The 19,085-nt window shown below is 46.4% G+C and overlaps 1 protein-coding gene across 7 annotated transcripts in view; it reads left to right on the top strand.

Moving 5' to 3' along the window:
* Nucleotides 1-19,085, top strand: part of LOC135909139 (protein sax-3-like) — a 462,790-nt gene that overhangs the window by 37,923 nt on the left and 405,782 nt on the right. The gene's annotated exons all lie outside the window — the stretch shown is intronic.

Here is a 19,085-nt window from a genome sequence, read left to right as displayed (position 1 = left end):
CTCGAGAGTAGGAGTCGGCCCGCTGAAGCGAGACGAAATCAGAGCGTGATGAGAGCATAACTTGGTCCAGGGGCGTTATCGAGAGTTGGTGGGAGGCAAGCGTATCATCGAAACGACGTGGTTGGGAAGACGACGGCGCGTTACCGGGAGAGAGTGAGAGTGGGCAGCGAGACAATGCGTCTGCATCATGATGGCGTTTTCCAGACTTGTATGTTATAGTGAAGTCATATTCCTGCAAGCGCAGTATCCAGCGTCCTAAGCGTCCTGACATGTTTTTCATTGATGACAGCCAACACAGAGCATGATGGTCGGTGACGATGGTGAAGTGGCGGCCGTAAAGGTATGGGCGAAATTTCTGAATCGACCAAACGATAGCCAGGCACTCTTGCTCTGTAATGGTGTAGTTACGCTCAGCTGGAGAAAGTGTTCGGCTGGCATATGCTATGACTTGCTCTTTAGATTCTGTATTACGTTGCAGAAGTACTGCGCCAATACCTTGTGCGCTTGCGTCAGTATGGAGTATGGTGGGGGCACGATTATCGAAGTGGCGAAGCACTGGTCCGGAAGTCAGATGCCGCTTAAGAGCTTGAAAAGCCGACTCGCAGTCGCTAGTCCACGTGAAAGAGGCACCGGTAACCAGGAGCTTGTGTAGAGGAGCTGCTATTGCTGCGAAGTTGCGTATAAATCTACGAAAATATGACGCCAAGCCGAGGAAACTACGTAGATCTTTCTGTTGCTGGGGGCGAGGAAACTGAAGAACGGCACTAATCTTTTCGGGGTCAGGCTGGATGCCAGCTTTTGAGACGACGTGACCCAATACTTTTATTGTTTTGCTTGCAAATTTGCATTTTTTTGTATTGATTTGGAGACCAGCATTCGCAAGGCACCTGAGAACTTCGTCTAATCGATGAAGATGTTGGCTGAAGTCAGACGAAAAGATGACAATATCGTCCAGATAACAGAGGCATGTCTTCCATTTTAGACCACGAAGGACGTTGTCTATCATGCGCTCAAATGTGGCAGGAGCATTACAAAGGCCAAAAGGCATCACGTTGAATTCATAAAGGCCATCCGGTGTAGCGAATGCGGTCTTTTCTTTGTCAGTCTCGTTCATCGGAATTTGCCAATATCCTGATCGAAGATCAAGGCTGGAGAAATACTCCGCCCCTTGTAGTGTGTCCAAAGCGTCGTCAATTCGAGGTATTGGATATACGTCCTTGCGTGTGATCTTATTGAGCGCTCGATAATCCACGCAGAAGCGAACTGAGCCATCTTTTTTCTTTACCAGGACCACGGGAGACGCCCATGGGCTAGATGAAGGTCGTATTATCTTCCGCGCAAGCATGTCAGCAACCTGTTGTTCAATGACCTTTCGTTCGGACGGCGATACACGATAGGGGCGTGGTCGTATAATAGCGGAACCATCGGTTTCGATGCGGTGTGTAGCCGCAGGAGTTTGGCTCAACACAGGGGAACAGCTGTCGAAACAGGCTTTGTGTTTCGCCAAGACCACCATTAGGGCTTCGGACTGCGCGGCTGTTAGGTCAGAACCAAGAACGGCTGGAGGAGGGAAAGGATCATCCAAACCTGAGGCTGGGGCTGGCGATGAAGAAGGGCAAAGCGCGACTAGAGAGATAGGTTGAGTGTCGGCGAGGGTTGCCACAGTCATCCCTTTGGGCAGCATCACAGGATCTGGGGTCGTGTTGCAAGCAGACAGAAGGGCGCGGCCGCGTGAAAACCGGACGAGACAGGTGGCAATGAGAATTCCGCGAGAAGTACAGCGGGAAGAAGGGGCGACTAGGGCGTCTCCGTCGGCGATCTGACTGGATGTTACGGCTACAACGTCTTCGTGACCAGGACGCAGGACGTAGTCGGCAGCGATGGTCAAGTTCACGCATGAAAGTGAAGAGTCCGCAGCAGGTTCAAGCTCTGTATCCGTGATGTGGACAACTTCCTCTCTACAGGAAATGACGGCTGAAGCAGAATGCAGGAAGTCCCAACCCAGTATAAGTTCATGGATACACGTTGGAAGGATGATAAACTCGATGTGGTGGCGTATGCCGTCGATGAGAACACGAGCAGTACACTGTCCGTCGGGGTGAATGAACGCATTATTAGCACCACGCAAAATAGGTCCAAGATAAGGCGTTTTTACTTTACGGAGCCGGGAACACAGATCACTCCGAAGAACAGAAACGGCGGCACCGGTATCGATGAGAGCTGACGCGGGAACACCTTCGACAGTCACAGAAAGCATGTTGGCCGGGTGAACAGGAGGAATTTTCGAAGAACGATAAGAAGCAGTTTCCCCTCCAAAAACTGCAACAGTTAGTTTTCCGAGTGCTGGTCGACAAAATGGGAAGTGGGGCGAAGCGGTGATGTAGAGCGCCGGTAAGGGGATGGAGAACGACGTCTGGCCGAACGGGAACTAGGACGCAGACTGGGAGCAGCTGGTGGAGACGGAGAACGCTGTTGCGGGGACGAGTACGGTCCGGGATAGTAGTCGTCTGATCGGCGAGTGCGGTCTCTTTCGTGCTCAGCATAGCCTCGCCTTTCATCCTGTTGGCGCCGGCGGCAGAAGCGTGATATATGGCCGCGTATACCGCAGTAAAAACAAACTGGACGAGGTGGACACCACTGAGGGTACGATGGCGCAGCAAGTGCTCTGGTTCCCATCGAAGCCACATGGTCATAGGAAACGCCAGTAGGCACGGGAGGCACGGTAGGGGTGGGTAGCGAAACAACATCCGCGTAGGTAGGTGTGGAGCGCGCCACCGGTGCAAGATGCGTCGTGGGTGTAGTCATCGCTGTCAACTCCTGCTTGACGACCTCGCGCAAGTCGAAGGCGGTGGTTGGGGCGCAGGCAGCAGGTGGACGCCTGAGGTCTTGTAGTTGAAGCTCTTCGCGGATGATGGTGCGGATAAGAGCACGTAGATCTGGAGAATGGGGAACCGGAGGATCGCTGCTGTCATGTGGAAGACGAATAGACTGCAGCTCGTCGAGGCGTTGACACGTTGAAGTGATGTCTTGGACAGAAGCCGGATTTTGCACGATTAAGGCGTTGAACGCGACAGGCCCAATGCCTTTTAAGATGTGGCGAACGCGTTCGGCTTCCGTCATGCTAGGATTCGCACGGCGGCACAGAGCCAAGACATCCTCTATGTATGAGGTGTAAGACTCTTGGGGAAGTTGGCGCCGCGTTCCCAGCTTCTGTTTGGCGACTTCTGCACGGCCAGACGAGGAAGCGAAGATTTGCCGCAGCTTCGAGGTAAACGTGGACCAATCCGCGATGTCGGATTCGTGGTTGAAATACCACGTCTTTGCAACACCGGTCAAGTAGAAGGCGACGTGCCTCAATTTCTGGGTGTCGTTCCACTTGTTGCAAGAACTCACGCGGTCGTAGTGGTCGATCCAATCGTCTACGTCATCACCGCGGAGTCCCGCGAAGACAGGGGGATCGCGCTGAGGGCTCGTCACAGTCCAAGCGGGCGCCGCAGGTGGGGTCGGCTGTGTAGTAGGGTTAGAGGCGTCGGAAGGGCCGGGGTTGGAAGTGTCCATTGTTGTAGAGGTAGCTGGGTGCAGGCGGCGACCGGAACGGAGCTCCAGGGAGGACGGAAACGCGAGAGGACGTCGGGATCTTGACGTACCTCCACCACTTTATAATACCGAGACCGATCAAGTTGTCCAGCGCTGTTTATTCCACAAAAGGGAACGCCCGCAGCTCACGCGCGAAGAAGTCGAAGAAGGGCGAAGATGATGATGGCTATATACAAATGAAAACGACGAAGTACGTTAATAGTGCTTACAATATATATATATATATATATATATATATATATATATATATAGAGAGAGAGAGAGAGAGAGAGAGAGGGGGGGGGGGGGAGCAGTGACACACGATCACAGCCGGTCACTACCACCGCCGACTACAACAGCACAGCGTCACAAGCAGCACAGCGCACACCATATCAGGCTAGAGCTGCTTGAGCAGGTTTGTTTTCCTTCAAAACTACAACATTCAGTCGTCAAAATACGCGTAAAAGGTAAAAACCTAAAGATTCCTCGATGCATAAAAACAAAGGATGTGAACGTGCGCTGAAAGAAAAATGAAAAAAAAAATGCCTTCGACCTCGATAGGCTGGTGAGTAACGTGTTACTCTAAGCGGCTCTACCACGCTTCGCTACGGCGTACTTGTCTCTGGTAGCATAATGGGAAATTCGATGCCTGCCGCGGATAATAAACTTTCAATTAAAATTTGACCCTGCCAGAAAGCTGTTGCTCGAGCATTAAAACGGAGCTTTCATCCAGCAGGTGTAACATTATCCACGGAGCAGAGCAGGGGAGAGAGAGCTTTAATTATGGAGCATAAGTAAAACATTGAAACTACGAGACAAGAGTTGAAGTTGTCAGCTTAAATGGTGTCCTGAATGAACATGAAATTGGCCGTAAGCAGAATACCGGGTGTAATTTGGTGTTTTCTTTTTATTTGCACCAAATTTCGGAAATCATTTCGGGCCTATAGTGTAGCTCCGACTCTGTAGCTCATTGTTCAGGAAAGGAAAGTTACCTGCGTTGGAAATTGCAGGCTCGGGTGCTAATTAACAAAAATATTCTAATCAACATTCTGAGTAATTGCTTATGGTTCTACGTTGCTATGAAATATTGAAGGGCTTCAGAGCCTAAGGCGTATCCACTTAAGAACAAGCAAAGTGACCAGCGCAGGTTTGGAGAATTCTGACTCGAAGCGCACCACTAAATATATTAGTATTTATTAGTAAATATATTAGTATTTCGTCGAAGATTATCTTTTGCGTACTATGGGAAATGACAATAATGCTACTCATACATTCTAGACATGTAGGCAGTTGCGACGGTACTGCGAGATTGCGCGCGTGTATAGTTACGTCCCAGTGAGACTAAAATTAGATGTTTTAAGAAATCGGCCTTCGACAATTTTTGTTTTTTGTCTTCAGAAATTCGACATATTGTGGGTGTTTGCTAACGATTCAGTTTACCTTGCTTTTGTCGCTGTATACTGCATTCATCCCAAATTACACCTGACATCACACTTGTGTGGCAACTACAGTACTTACGAGGAGATCGTGATGGTACTCCTAGCTGTAGCATTTGCATTCACTGCGCGCAGGAATGAATGGCAATGCTGCGTCTGATGGCTGTGGTCATGAGGGGATCCTTGAACACGTTCAGCACGAACCCTTCGATGACAATGAAAATGTTTGGTAGCGCTGCTGTGCCGTGCCGTTTATGCGTGGTCACGTGATACCTTTCATCTTTCGGTGGCATTCTCTCTTCGAAAAACAATAACAAAAAAAACGCAGAAATAATTTTGCTTCTCACGTATCATTTGGCGTGTTCACGATTATTTACAACTCTCTCATTGACACCTCGATCATAGAACAATAGTTAAAAAGCTAGCTAGTTACTATAAAGTAACAAGTTGCATATGAGGAAAAAAAAGAGTGGCGGTTATTTAAAAAGACTCCAAGCAAGATGCATTTTGTCTCATTCAGCTGAACTGCTCATACTTTTAAAGCGTTGTGCGCTATAGTTGGAACACCCGATTTATCTTGGCAGGTGCTTAGGAGAAAGACAACAGCTTAGATAGCGAGAACGAAGAGTTAGTGAGTTCCGGCATGGAGGAACTGTATGTTGCATGTAGAGGCATAGGAGATACGCAAACGTTGCCAGCACTTGCCGAGATTCCCACTGCTCCGATTCGTAATTGCAGATGACCGCGGACGGGATCGGCAGCTCGACGGGAAATTAAGTGACGCGTGCGAGAGCGAGTGATATACCAGTGGTGGGGTGGGATGCTTGAGGTGAGGAGGAGAGGAGAGTGATGATTGGGGCTGAATAAGGAAGGGGGAAGAGGAGCGCTGAGCGAAGAGCTTCCGGTCGTTTTGCCTTTCCGGCACGTCTGTCTTGCTGTGCTAGGAAGCGGACCCCTCGATAAAACCGGCAGTCGTTTTTCTATCCTTACGAGGCATCTTCGTAGACTGGCTGGTGCTTTGGATGTCACCGTAGGCACTCACTGAATGTGCGGTGTCGCAACAGTCGACTCTTATTCAAGTTTCAGCGTGCTCTTCTTTCCGTCCGTCCGTCCTCCCGTGTACGTCGTGGTTTATGAGAGACATCTGAAGGCCGGGATGCAAGACGGCAGATGCCCGGGAGTTGTGCACTTTTTAGAGCAATAACAATGGAAGCACTAAAAGTACAGACTGAGGAGAAATTTAGCAGCATTTCTAGCTGAAAGAAAATGCTGTAAAGAAATTTTCACTATTCTATTTCTTAACTAACGTAGGTTACTTATTTATTTATTTATTTATTCAAAATACCCCCAAAGGCCCTCATTACGAGGGTATTACATGGGGGGGGGGGGGGGGTCAATCACAAGCACTGGTTGTAGTTTGTACATACTAAAAACAAGAGAGGTTAACAGAAGTAATAATACAGTGAAACATAGTTAACATACAAGATAATTAGGTCACAATTATTACAGAGAAAACATTAGTACATATTAGGAGAACATAAGGCAACTGCACTAAAAACACCAACAAATATCGAAAAACACTGTAAAAGTCCCAAAAAAGAATAATAATACGATATAATAACACCCGATGACTGCCACAGGAACAGGGAAATTAGTCATAAATAGATTTAGAAGTATACATGGCATCCAAATGTCTGTTACCCACTGAAGACGACTACATTTCGGCAGCATGCAGCAGGAGGCAAGAAAAAAACCGCAGAGAGACATGGGTCCTTATATATATATAATGTCCTCTGCCCATTCATGCACATGAATGTATTACCAAGTTAATGGTGCTTGAATTTAGGTCAGTAGCTGCGCTTGGGATGGAGTAATCGGAGAGAAACAATATGAAGTAACAAGACAGGCAATAAAGTCGATCTTTCCTATTCTGTATGCACTTTATTTTCTTTCGCCTTTTGTTATATCATGACCCCCATAATAAGCTTGTACCAAATATGCAAGCAATAAATAGTCTTATTCTCTTCGGCTACTGCGCTTGAGTAATAGCATATTAGAGAAATTTTATTTAAATGCATGTGCTACTGTAATGGCTAACTCGTCATTAGGACAAGTTGCTTTTCTGTGCGCGCGTGCGTGCGTATGTGTGTGTTTGTGAGCGTGTATATGTTTAAGACAGATTAAAAAGCTAATTTAGCCCGGATGCAGAGACAATTTCGAAAACCATTCATTTCTTGATCCATGGATCTGCATATAAAGTAGCGGCTGGTGGAGGCGTTCTAGCGCGTTGTGGCATTGACAGAGTGGTCGATCCTCTTTCGATGCGAAGACGGACAATGACCCCGACTCTAGCACTACGTGGAGCCAACAACATTACCAGCGTATTACAAAAGGTTTATTCGGTCGTTTACCTTAATATGGTGAACAAAGGATCTTAGTAGGCCGCTCATTTGTCACTGTTTCTTGTTACTTCAGCTGCTTGACATTAGAATAGATTAAGAACGTACGCCGCACTCTAGGGAGTATAATAAGAAAACGTCACCATGTCCTATGATACTCCACCTAACCTTATATTCAACATATCACCGAAAAGTATCCTAAGAACTTACAAGATAATCAGGATGTACCACAGTGAATGGCGTCTATACACCGGACATTTAATATACCCTTTATTCTGCATGACGGTATGATATCATACATAATTTCCCGTTTGAGGTAAAGCTTGTCATTTGAAGAATACGATCTCGCTAAATAACCAATGAAATTGTTTCCATAAATCTCCTTATATTGAAAAAGAGGCACGCCTGCGAGAGTATTTTTGTCAAAGGGGTTGATTTAGGCAAAAAAATTATTCCCGAACTTAAGCAAAATGTAACTTTCTTATAAAGATACAGGCACGAATTGACTTCAGGACTAACAGAGAATATATGCATCAGAGGTCATCTGCATATCATAAGAGTTGACCTGTATTCTGCTATCAAGCCTGCATATTTTACGCGCTGAACATGCCTTAGACATGAGACATATAACCAACAATAATAAGACATTACATGAGATTGAGAGGCACACAGGATACGATGCTAGTCTGGAATATGTTTCCAGCCTGGAGTAGGCACCAACTAGCCCAACTTTATTCTTTAGTTATGCCTTAGACGTGCAGAGGGCATCAGTGCGTGTAAAGTGTACAACAAAACTTTGTTTAGGTCTACCTTTAAGATTTGACAAATATAACAGCTCTAACGCATGCAACCACAAGGGAAGAAGGACGAGACAGAAGCGTTGCGTCTGTGTTCTGTGCTGCTTGTGTCTCTGTCAATACATAAGCACTGTGTCTTTTCCCTTGTGGTCGTATGCGTTAGCGCAGTTATATTTGTCAAATCAAGTATGCACCACCTCGCCCAAAGAGAAGTTTTAAAGAACCACCTATAAGAACATACGAGTGGCATACGGTAAACACGAAATTACGCGTATTCATTTAAGAAGCTATTGTGATGTTCTGAAGTATTCTATTAATGCTACTACTATCACTCGCCGAGGTGGCTTAGCGGCTACGGTGTTGGGCTGCTGAGCACGAGGTCGCGGCATCAAATTCCGGCAGAGCCGGCCGCATTTCGATGGGGACGAAATGCAAAAGCGCCTGTGCCCCCTGGATTGAAGGGCAGGTAGTACAACATAATCCGTAGTCCCCCCTATACGACGTGCTTCATAAGGTCCTAGTTATGGCACGTAATATACTAGAATTCATTCATTTACTGCGGTTATTTTAATGACTCAAATAGAGTTACGCACTAGTCACTTGCGAAACTTTCACAGAAAAACCAAACAACGCTTTTCTTTTTTTTTCGGTGCTGTGCATATGCATTGAGATAATTTTGGCGCATTCGATCCATTTTAATACACAGAACGCTGCCTTAAACTTGTCAAGGAGGGTACTTAGAACCTGCACTTCTTTGTCATGAGCCAATGAATTTAAAGAAACGATTCACAGCATTAACAGCTCAGTTAATAACGAAAGGACAGATAAAGTGGCCATTTGAATAAGTTAGTCATACTTTCTTCTGTTCTAGAGCGTGCATACATACTAGAAGAGGAAAATAAAACAGGAACTAAGCGAGTTGTCCGTCTCTAACTAGCTGTCATGCCTAGACTTTAATACAAATTGGCCACTTACATCTGATCTGCCGTACTCAAGTGTAATTGAAGAGCTTCAAGTGTGCGAGTTTCCGCTATCATTTCTATACACTACAAGACTTTTGTTCGAAACTGAAAGAAAACGTGGCGTTGCCACGACCTACAAAAAATAAAGTCCTGAAAAAAATTTAAAGTCTATAACATGCGTATTCCCAAGCAATTGTTAAACTTAACTTAGTAACTGCACTTCAACAATGGATCTTTCTGTCATAAAATTCTGCGATAAAACATGACGAGTGACTCAAGATCATTTCAGTTATGAGATCAAGCAAAGGCTCTTTTTCTGTCTTTTTTTTTTGTAGTTAGTGTGAACAACACCAACAACAATATTGAGTTCAAATATATCTAGCAGGATTTTTATCACTAAGTGGATCGCTGCCCACTCAGTAAAACTGTGAGTCGACTATTACGCTGCAAATATATCACGTGTTCCCACAATGGTGACAGCCACAATCTCGCAAAGCCACCAGCGGCAGAGTGCCGGCAAAAGAGGAATCGTCTACCACTACGAACGAAAAACAGAAGACATCGCCCTCACGCCATCTCTGCTCAGCGTGAGTCTTTCCTTCCTTCCAACGCAACTAACCGCTCACTGATGCCCAAACGAAGCCGCATGAGTACACCACGCATCTTCTTCTCAACCTTGGCAATAAACGCGCGCTAGCGTAAATAACACATGAGCGAGCGCCCGCGAATATCTGATGCAATTTCATTTTGCAATGCTCCCCGCTCAATCCCTTCGGCCGAAGAGGGCTATTTTACGCGCGACGCCAACGCTATACCGCGGCTCCTTCTCGAGCTTTCCATTGTTGCCCATTTAATGCGACGTTTTATCGCCTTCCGGCCGCGGAACAAAACGCCAACGACATCAGGCAACCAGAGGAGCTTGTATAGCATCGACTCTGGCTTGCGTCAAGGCACCGAAGATCGCGGCGAGTGCGAGCAGTGAAAAGAAAGAATGAGTGAATCGGGCACAGGGCGCCTGCCGCCTTCCTCGGAAAGACGACCCCGACGACGCAAGGGAAAATGCTCGTGCTGCGTAAAGCTACACTCTCCCGTCCTCCTCTCCATTTTCTGAGCATTGTGCGCGGGTGTCGCAAGACACGCGCCCCGATGAATAGGGCGTGCGCATTCAACCAGTTTAAGCAGCGGGCGGCCTTTTCTTCTCGTCGAGCACAGCGCTGGAGAGCTTTCCGGGCGAGCGCTTTACGACCGACAACTGCTCGACCCCCTCCGCCTCTGCTCCTCTCGACTTTGCCTCTTCCGCCTTTATGGCTACGATTGCTGGCTTGCATAGCGAGAACAGCCCCTTCACTGCTTCCTTCTGTTCCTTCGCTCGTTCACTTTTATTTCTTTGTTTCCAGCATCTGAGTTTAGGCGCGCGCAGTCTATGATGGAAGCAGTCGTGGTATCCAGCAACATGCCAGCGAATCTTTGGCGTAAAAAAAAAAAGCTTTTATTTTTCAGAACCGTGTACGACATAAGTATGAATACGAGCTGTCTCGGATTTCTCCAATATTCGGTGTAGCGCCGAGATATATTGTGCAAGAGACCCGCGATATCAACGGCAACATGTCATGCCCGTCTGTTCGGCCCGTTGAGGCCTGTGAATTATTGTCTTTCGTAAGCAATATCTGCACGGATTCTGTGCTTAGTATTTTTGTTTGAGGCTAACGGCATGTTCAGAATATGTTCGAACTAGGCAGACCACCTACGCGCGTGCTTTGAACACCATTTTCTCGGAGGCTTTTCTTTGTCTCTTCTAAGTGTTTGCTGTTGGCAGTGTGCTTGCTGCGTGACTTCAAGTAACATTAAATCTCTAATACACTCATTGCAGCTCTGCCGTAATGAAGATTTTCCTTTGTTCGTTATTCCATGAAATAACCCATGTGACCCAATTCGCGCTATAGCTAAAGAACTTCGTGCTTTCATTAATCTTAAATGGTTTGTCACGTTGAATTCACGGCAGCATAACGCATCTGACCAATGCCAGCGTTCATCACATCGTGCGGGAATGCAAAGGACATTTTTTTTTTTTCGGATATATGGAGATGACGTCTTTCGTAGACAATACTGTAGGAAACGTTAACACCCCTTCGGGCTTTCCTTCTCCAAAACAGTTAATCGTAACCTATTTTGCGTGCCTTTCCGTTCTGTAACGCTGCTCGCCTCGTACTTCTAGTGCATGATAGGCATGCGTGTTCATTAAAACATGAAGGCATGCGTGTTATCAGCGTGGCAAACATTGCCGAGAGGAAATTAGCGAGCACTCATTTTTCAAGCGAATAAACGCAAGGGAGAAAGATGAGGGCGATAGATGAGGCTTGTGGGCAGGATACGGCCCCAAAGAGCGTAAACTTTTTTTTTCTTCGAGTGCAGGTTTCGCTACGGGCTGACCCTTAGCGCATGAAGCTTCGCATGCGATGCTTCAAATTAGATGTTGACTAACGTCATCGAGGTCACCATATCGTAATGCAGGCAACAGAGTGAAAAGCTGCGCGTTATCTAGCAGCGCTTATCCCCGACAGCACCGTGGAAACGGTGAATAGGACTAAGAATTGGCTTGCGTGACGTCATGTCCATACTTTCTACAGTCAGGTACTGTTTTCCGTTTGTCCACTTCTCCATGTAGATCAAGATTTGAATATATATTATTTCTCTTTCTCTTTCTCTTTGAGCGCAGAAGTTACAAAAAACAACTGAAACTGCCGAGGAGCACATACATTGTGAAATGGTGGAAGCGCTGCACCATAACTACATTTCGCTGCCTGCCCGTACGCTCGATTTTGAAAGGTCGTGCCACTTCCTTATGCACAAGAAGGTGGGGCTTAGTCTCGGCTGCGATCTCTCCTCTCGCTCTCTCTTTCTTCTGCACTGATTGAAATATCCGTGAAAAGAAGACAGCTTTACTACTTGGAATCATTTTTATGTACTCGAAATTGAATAGGGAGCAAATGCTTAGATGGATGGCCTGCCCTGTATTGGGCATCAAATACACGGAAACACCGAGGCGCTGAAAGCGGGCTAAATTACGCGTCGGATAATGAATATTTATTTACACTAAAATGAAGCGAGAGAGACGACGATGAACTGTAATGACAATACCAGGTTTAGAGAAAGAATAAACCACAATAAAAATACCATAATCACGCAGGATGACACAATACAGCTTAAACGCTCGAAAGCCACCTAGCTTAAGACAGGAGGAACGACCGAGTGGGAAGTCTGTCTTCTAAATGTAGCTCCTGTGCAAGTTCGTCATCCTATGCTATGTCTTATGGAATGCAGTGTGCGAGATTTCCTTTCCTTTGGACCATTGAATCAACATCATCCTGATTTATTCTGTAAATAATTCCCGACAAGGAATCACCTCACGATCTTAATTATTTGCTCAAGCACAATAATTGTTTTCGAGTTAAGAACACATGCGGTGTATGTGAACCAACGCGGACCTCCATATTGGTGGCACGAATCCGTCTGATTGACGAATGTCCATTAAATTGTGTCGGGAATGACACACCCTATCGGACATGTGATTCTGTAGGCTGGCGGAGCTATCTATCTATAATTTCTCTCATAGTGCAGCAAAAGCCACAGGAAAGCATGACTTATCGGAAGCTGGACAGCCCTTATTCCAATCTGATTATGCTGCAACGAAGGACATATCATTCGTTTTTGCCAATTAAGCTTGGGGAACCCGCATCTGTCCTGCCCGAAAGAGCCTCTCGTCGCGGCGCCAGAAATTACGGCTGACTCGGCGCTTTTTCGATGACACGGGAAACACGAGAAACCTCCCCAATGACCCCGGAAGGGGAGCTTCCAGTTACGGGGTTTCCCCCCTTGAAGTGGGTGGAAAGAAAGAAAAAAAAAATGGCGCCCGCCGGGCTTCAGTGGTGGGTGCCGCCAGCACTGCTCCATACTCTGTGTCGGGCGTCGTTGCAGGCCAGCGGGCTCCTTCTTGTACCGAATGTTTCTGTACATAACCTACGTTCTGTACACCTAAATGAGACAAAGGCAGGAAGGTTGAACCAGAAGCAAATTTCCGGTTTGCTGCCCTGAACGTGGGATGGGAAGAAACTCTAGAGTGTAAGAATAAAAGGAAAAACAGAAGAGAGAGAGAAAAAAAAGAAAACAGAAAGAATAAGTACTAAAGGCATTCACTGAGTACACCGAAATTCAGTACAGCTACAATGTTCATGAATTTTCGTAACTAGCAACCTGAGAGTGCGATCTCCTCAGTGTTTGTGTTCGCTCTCACTTTAATAGGCTAGCAATATAATTAAAATGAATGTAGTTTGTTCAATATTATCATACGAAGAAAACACGTCTTTGGTCAAATGGCATCGGCTAACTTACCATGCAGAAACGACGAGATATTCTTCGGGCTCTTATGTTAGCAATGATAATTTTGTGTGATGCGTATTCGTTCACCTGCTGGTGAAATAATATTCTTATGTAGCCAAATACGCAGGTAGCCTGTGCAGGTCGACGTAGAGAGTTAAGCAAAACCTGAGTCGGTTAAAATAACACAATACTTAACTCTGTAAAAGCTATCATACCAATCCAAAACAAGCATTCTCTTTCTTTTTTTTTTTGCTGACTCAATATAAGAACTATTCACGTAAAGTCACGTACGCAATTTTATCGTCCTATTCACAGTGCTGTGCTGTTGGAAATAAGCGGATCAAAATATAACGCGCCGTATTTCACCGTGCTGGCTGTACAACAATGATGACGTCAGTGTATACTTTCTATATTCCCCCAACAACATTTCGGCGCACCAAGTGCAACGGAGGGAATGCAGCATTCTCAGAGCAACGTCCTCGTCTTGCAACGGTGTTTCGCGGAACACCAGTGCGCCGGCGGGAAGACCTGAGACCGGCTGGTGGGGTCTCCCCCCGACCCCCGTCCTCCCTGTTAACTCATTTAACGGAAATCGATATATTCGATGGCGAAGAGATCAGAAGCCACCCTCTTCGATGCCAGAAGCACCACGTGGCCTGAAGGCAAGCTTTCAGCCTCGTCGGTAGTAGATGAAACCGCTGACCGCTCTTACTCGTCCAGTGCTCTCAATCTGCCATCCCCGTCCCTTAGCACTATGCCTGGATTGTCCAAACAAAGCAGGCCGCGACCCTCAGAGAGCAAGAAAGACAGAAAGTGAGAAGAAAGAAACGGAGGAGGAAGGCAGGGAGGCTAACTAGGACCGATAATCTGTTTTGCTATCTTACACTGGGGCCGGACAAGGAGGGTGGTTCTACAGTATGGGAAAGAATAGAGTCTGGAAATAGGGACAAAGGGAGTGCCTATTCGGGAGTGAAAACTTCCGGCCTGCATCGCAGGACTATATTGCGGTACATTTTTATTTCAATATAACTATGCGGTGATCTGGTGGTGGCTGAAGCATGCTGCGGAAATCTCTAGAATTTAGTACAGGACTCACACTCGTGCTAAAATACGCTGCGCCATTCAACACTACATGTTCAGTTCTTGCGATTGCGATGTGCGGCGCGGCGTTATGAAAAGACAGCACCGTGACACGTGACTGACATGTGTGCCTCAGAAAAGCGTGCTTTTGAAAATTTTCCCGTGAATGCCTTGACTGCGCTGCACTGTTTGTCGATAACATTCCCCTACAACTACTCGGAGGAGGGATATCTTCGACATACCCGCCATGGTTGTTCAGTGGCTATGGTGTTGGGCTGCTGAGCACGAGGTCGCGGGATCGAATCCCGGCCACGGCGGCCGCATTTCGATGGGGGCGAAATGCGAAAGCACCCGTGTACTTAGATTTAGGTGCACGTTAAAAAACCCCAGGTGGTCGAAATTTCCGGAGCCCTCCACAACGGCGTGCCTCATAATCAGAAAGTGGTTTTGGCACGTAAAGTCCCATAATTTTTTTATAGATATCTTCGACCAAGACAATCTTCTGTCCTTTGTCTTGCAACTTTGTTGTTTTATCTCTAAATCTCTGCCCGTTTCATACCGAGAGCCGAATGTCACTCTGTATTCATGTAGTCACTCATTCTTTGTCGCAGTGTCATTCCTGATAGGGGCCTCATCTGAATATTTTTCACCACCTCTATGGGTAAACTGTTTTATAAGGTAGGCGTATTTTCTAAGGTGGGACAGCTAATACATTTGCGAGCATAGCATGGTACAAAGAAATGTTCCGTTCAATACAATCTACTCAACGCTGCGTCGAAAAGGATTTGCATACCATCTTTCTTCCATTCGAAAAAATAAAGAAAGATAGCTGTGTTGCCAATGCACCTCGTTATGTTCAGTAATCATGGCCCAAAATGTAAAAAAAAGAAAGAAACTTCGCTGATCCCCCAAAATGTGGGAGTCTATTTTAATGTGAAGCATTTGCCCACACACTGTCCCTGAATACATGTTTAATATGCTTATTATGTGCATACAAAGTGACATGGAAAAAGCGATTATTTTACTCCCTTCCTTCCATGATGATTTGTAAAGGAGCCCTGAAGGGAAAATAAATAAATGAAAATAAATAAATAAATAAATGTGCGATAGATGAGACGGATACGGGTTGATGCGTTTGCTTAAGTGACGCTGCGCAGAAACGTTCACTGATAACATGTTGACGTATATGTGTTAGGCTTCGAAAGTTAGCCTTGGGCATTTCCCGCTCGCTCGTTCCCTTAGTCGACGAGGTAACGCGCTGAATCAAGTGTCGTTGTAGCTGGTCTCTTTCTCTTTATATCCCTTTATCCTCTGCTTTCGCGCTGGGTAGCCAACCAGGACTACTTCTGGTTAACTACCTCGGGTTAGCTTACCTGCCTTACAATACAACATCTCTCTCTTATACCTCGTCTCTTGTGTTATATTGTGCGGGGATAGTGACAGGTCGTAATCATGTGTCTGTGCTCTCTGTCTGTCTAGGCTCTTATTGTGACTTTACCTCACCCTTTCCTCAGTACAGTGAAAGCTCGTTAATTCCAACTTCAATAATTCGAATTTATGGATAATTCGAACTGTACGATTTGGTCCGGCCAAGCTCCATAGAAGTCTATGTATTAAAAAGTCCGTTAATTCGAACGCGAGAAGGTTCCCTCACGGATAATTCGAACTACGCTCACCTGGCACACGGCCAGAGAAAAGCGCCTAATGCCTACACACAAGGCTGTATTGCCTCCGAAACGGAGAGAACGGCAAGAGAAGGCAAAATCGGAAAAAAATCTAACCGACGCGGGGTCAGCCAGAAGGCGGGGTCAACCAGACTTCTTGCCCGTTGCGAATCTCGGAGGCTTTGCAAATCTTGTGCAGCTGCTAATGTTGTGCGGAGATGGCACGGCAAGCGCCAAAACACAGCGAATCAAGTACGTCGCAGCTGCGCTTGCAATCAAGAACCAAGGAATCAGGGCCTTCGCCACCTTCACATGTTCAGCGTCTTTGTCTCGGCAGTCTTCATCGGTTGTGCACCTCTGTTTTCAGCTTAGGAGGTATCAGCCGTCGCGAATCATTGTGATAGTGTTAAGCCTCGGCTAACGTTCGGTTCGGTGGACATCGGTGGTGTGGCACAGTTGGACCCAGAGCTTCGACTTGAAGATGGCGTGTGCCCGAGGCACACGCCATCACTTTCTGATATGACCTACTGCTTCCAAATCGCAGTGTACTGTTGCCCTCCTTCACTTTCGTTAGTTCGAACTTTCTTTAATTCGAACTGAAGCGGCTTCCCCTTGCGGTTCGAATTAACGCGCTTTTACTGTATGGGGTAGCAAACAGAATTTCCCTTTCGGTTAACATCCCAGCCTTTCTCCTTTTTTTTCCTATCTCTCTCTCCCTTTCTCTTTCCTTTCTTGTATAAAATTTGATCAACTAACAATTACGCTGATTGTAATGTACTTGCCTATGAGTCACATTTCTTCAGTCCTTCATCATTAATTCCCATGCGCCAACGCTGAACAAGCCAGCCATGGACAGCTGGAGGGGCGAAATAAGGACAGGCAATAGCGAAGGTGTTTGGCCCACCGCACTCTGTGTTGAGGTGCTGTTTACCCGGCCGCCCGTCTCTCCATCGTCTTTGCGACAAATGATAAATAACCTTCCAGAGAAGCAAATCCAAAGATGAAGTGAAACAGTTCCGCACTCTTGTCAGTGCCCTATTCACGGAAACTACACTCTAAATATTTTGATCAGTTTTTTTGTGTTTTTTTTTTGGGGGGGGGGGGTGAGGGGGTGCATATGAGGACCTATTAAACATAATGTTGGCTAAATGCGAGCGAAATAAGCTGATACCTTCGACGGAAGTGCAGTTTCTTTGGAGATAGCAATGTGCTCGTTCGACTCTCGGAAGTAACCTTTCATTCATCGTAAGCGATTGCATCAGGAAAAGAAGAAGCCCTGGAACAACAATGGAATAAGTCTATCTTTTTCCGAGTCTTTTGCATTTTCAAAAGGCTAGGAAAACGTTCCCTCACTATCACTTCTTTATGTAAGCAGTACGGCTCCACATTGCATTAATTCAGGACGGCCCACGAAATTTAAGTCTAGATGAATGGCAGTGTTTTGGCACCAAACGGACCAAGAGATCTGGCGCGCTGCCACCGCAGGCTTTGTCGGCATATCGTGTTGGATGGGTGCTCACGAATCCAGCAGCTTAAACTTAACTCCAGATTCGAATAAGCTTCATCATTCTCAACATCCTCAAAGAACTCCCACGACAGACGAAGGTTGCTTCGCGCAGCATGCACAGCGACTATATACGAGATATCCTAAGAGGAGAGCGGAGGGAAAAATCCCTGCAGAGACACTATGAGGGCACATCAGTCACTGTCCCTAAATCCGGGAAATTGAGGATTGACGACAACACAGGCGCCAGGCCTGGCGCGTTACGTCTCTTAGAGAACCCCTGTTTTGTTGGAAAATGTACCGCCATCCGTGCGTGGCTGCAGCAGGTGCCACTAAAGCGGACCATTTCTTGGAAACTTGAGCGCTCCGTTCGTTCAGTGTGCAAAGGCGTACTTAAGAACTGGTGCGCTGCGTCTCTTATATACCATCTTAAAGGGGGTGTACAAATAAGATCGCTACATCCACAATACTTGAGATACATCGATATTGTTGCTGCTGTTGTTGTGTTTCATCTTTATACTTTGTTTTCCGCTGAAGCCAAAAAAAATTTGCAGTTATTAGCGAAATAAACGGCGCACACCTAAAGAAGGCGGAAGCATGATCGGGGGACTGCTCGTAACCGTACTAGAAACCGGTGGGTGTCTGGCGCTATAGATCGGACCACGCGCCTACCGCAGACAAGCCGGGCCGACCTTCTCACTAAGCCAAGTTGGGTCCTATCAGCGAAATACACCTAAAACGCCAGACGCAATTATGCATTGATGAACGGAAGCTAACTTTAATCGCGTGTAGCAGCATTTGGAATAATTTGTGTTCTTTGACACCCGCTGTTCATGCTTTGAAAAATTACTCAGCGCAAAGCGGATTGACAATGCGCCACATGGTAGAACGCGTTCGCTTTCCGCAGCCTCAGAGCCCTTGTGGAAGGTTGTCAAACTTTAAGAATGATTTTGCGCCCTTGGGGCTTATCGTGACGTCAAACAATAATTTTCATCTATTTTGGGTGCCTTTCTTTTCCTTAACACTGCGCCGCCCGATACTTCAAGGCTACGAGCGGCATACGTGTCATCGGCATGAAATTAGCATTCTTGACAGCAAAGTATAGTGACCGCCGAGTTTTCAAGAAAGGACATGCAAGCAAGGCAGATAAATATTTTTATTCGAGGACAAGATACACCCAAGCAGGCGTAAACTCTTTTGCAGTGCAATTACTTTCTGCGGACTATACCGAACGCTCTTGCACTATCGATATGCCTAATATCTCTACGTGGAAGTAAGTTAAAGTCGACA

The sequence above is a fragment of the Dermacentor albipictus genome, chromosome 4 (assembly GCF_038994185.2).
Source record: "Dermacentor albipictus isolate Rhodes 1998 colony chromosome 4, USDA_Dalb.pri_finalv2, whole genome shotgun sequence".
Lineage (NCBI taxonomy): Eukaryota > Metazoa > Arthropoda > Arachnida > Ixodida > Ixodidae > Dermacentor > Dermacentor albipictus.
The sequence above is the reverse complement of the archived record's forward strand: the minus strand, read 5'-3'. Positions and strand labels throughout refer to the sequence as shown.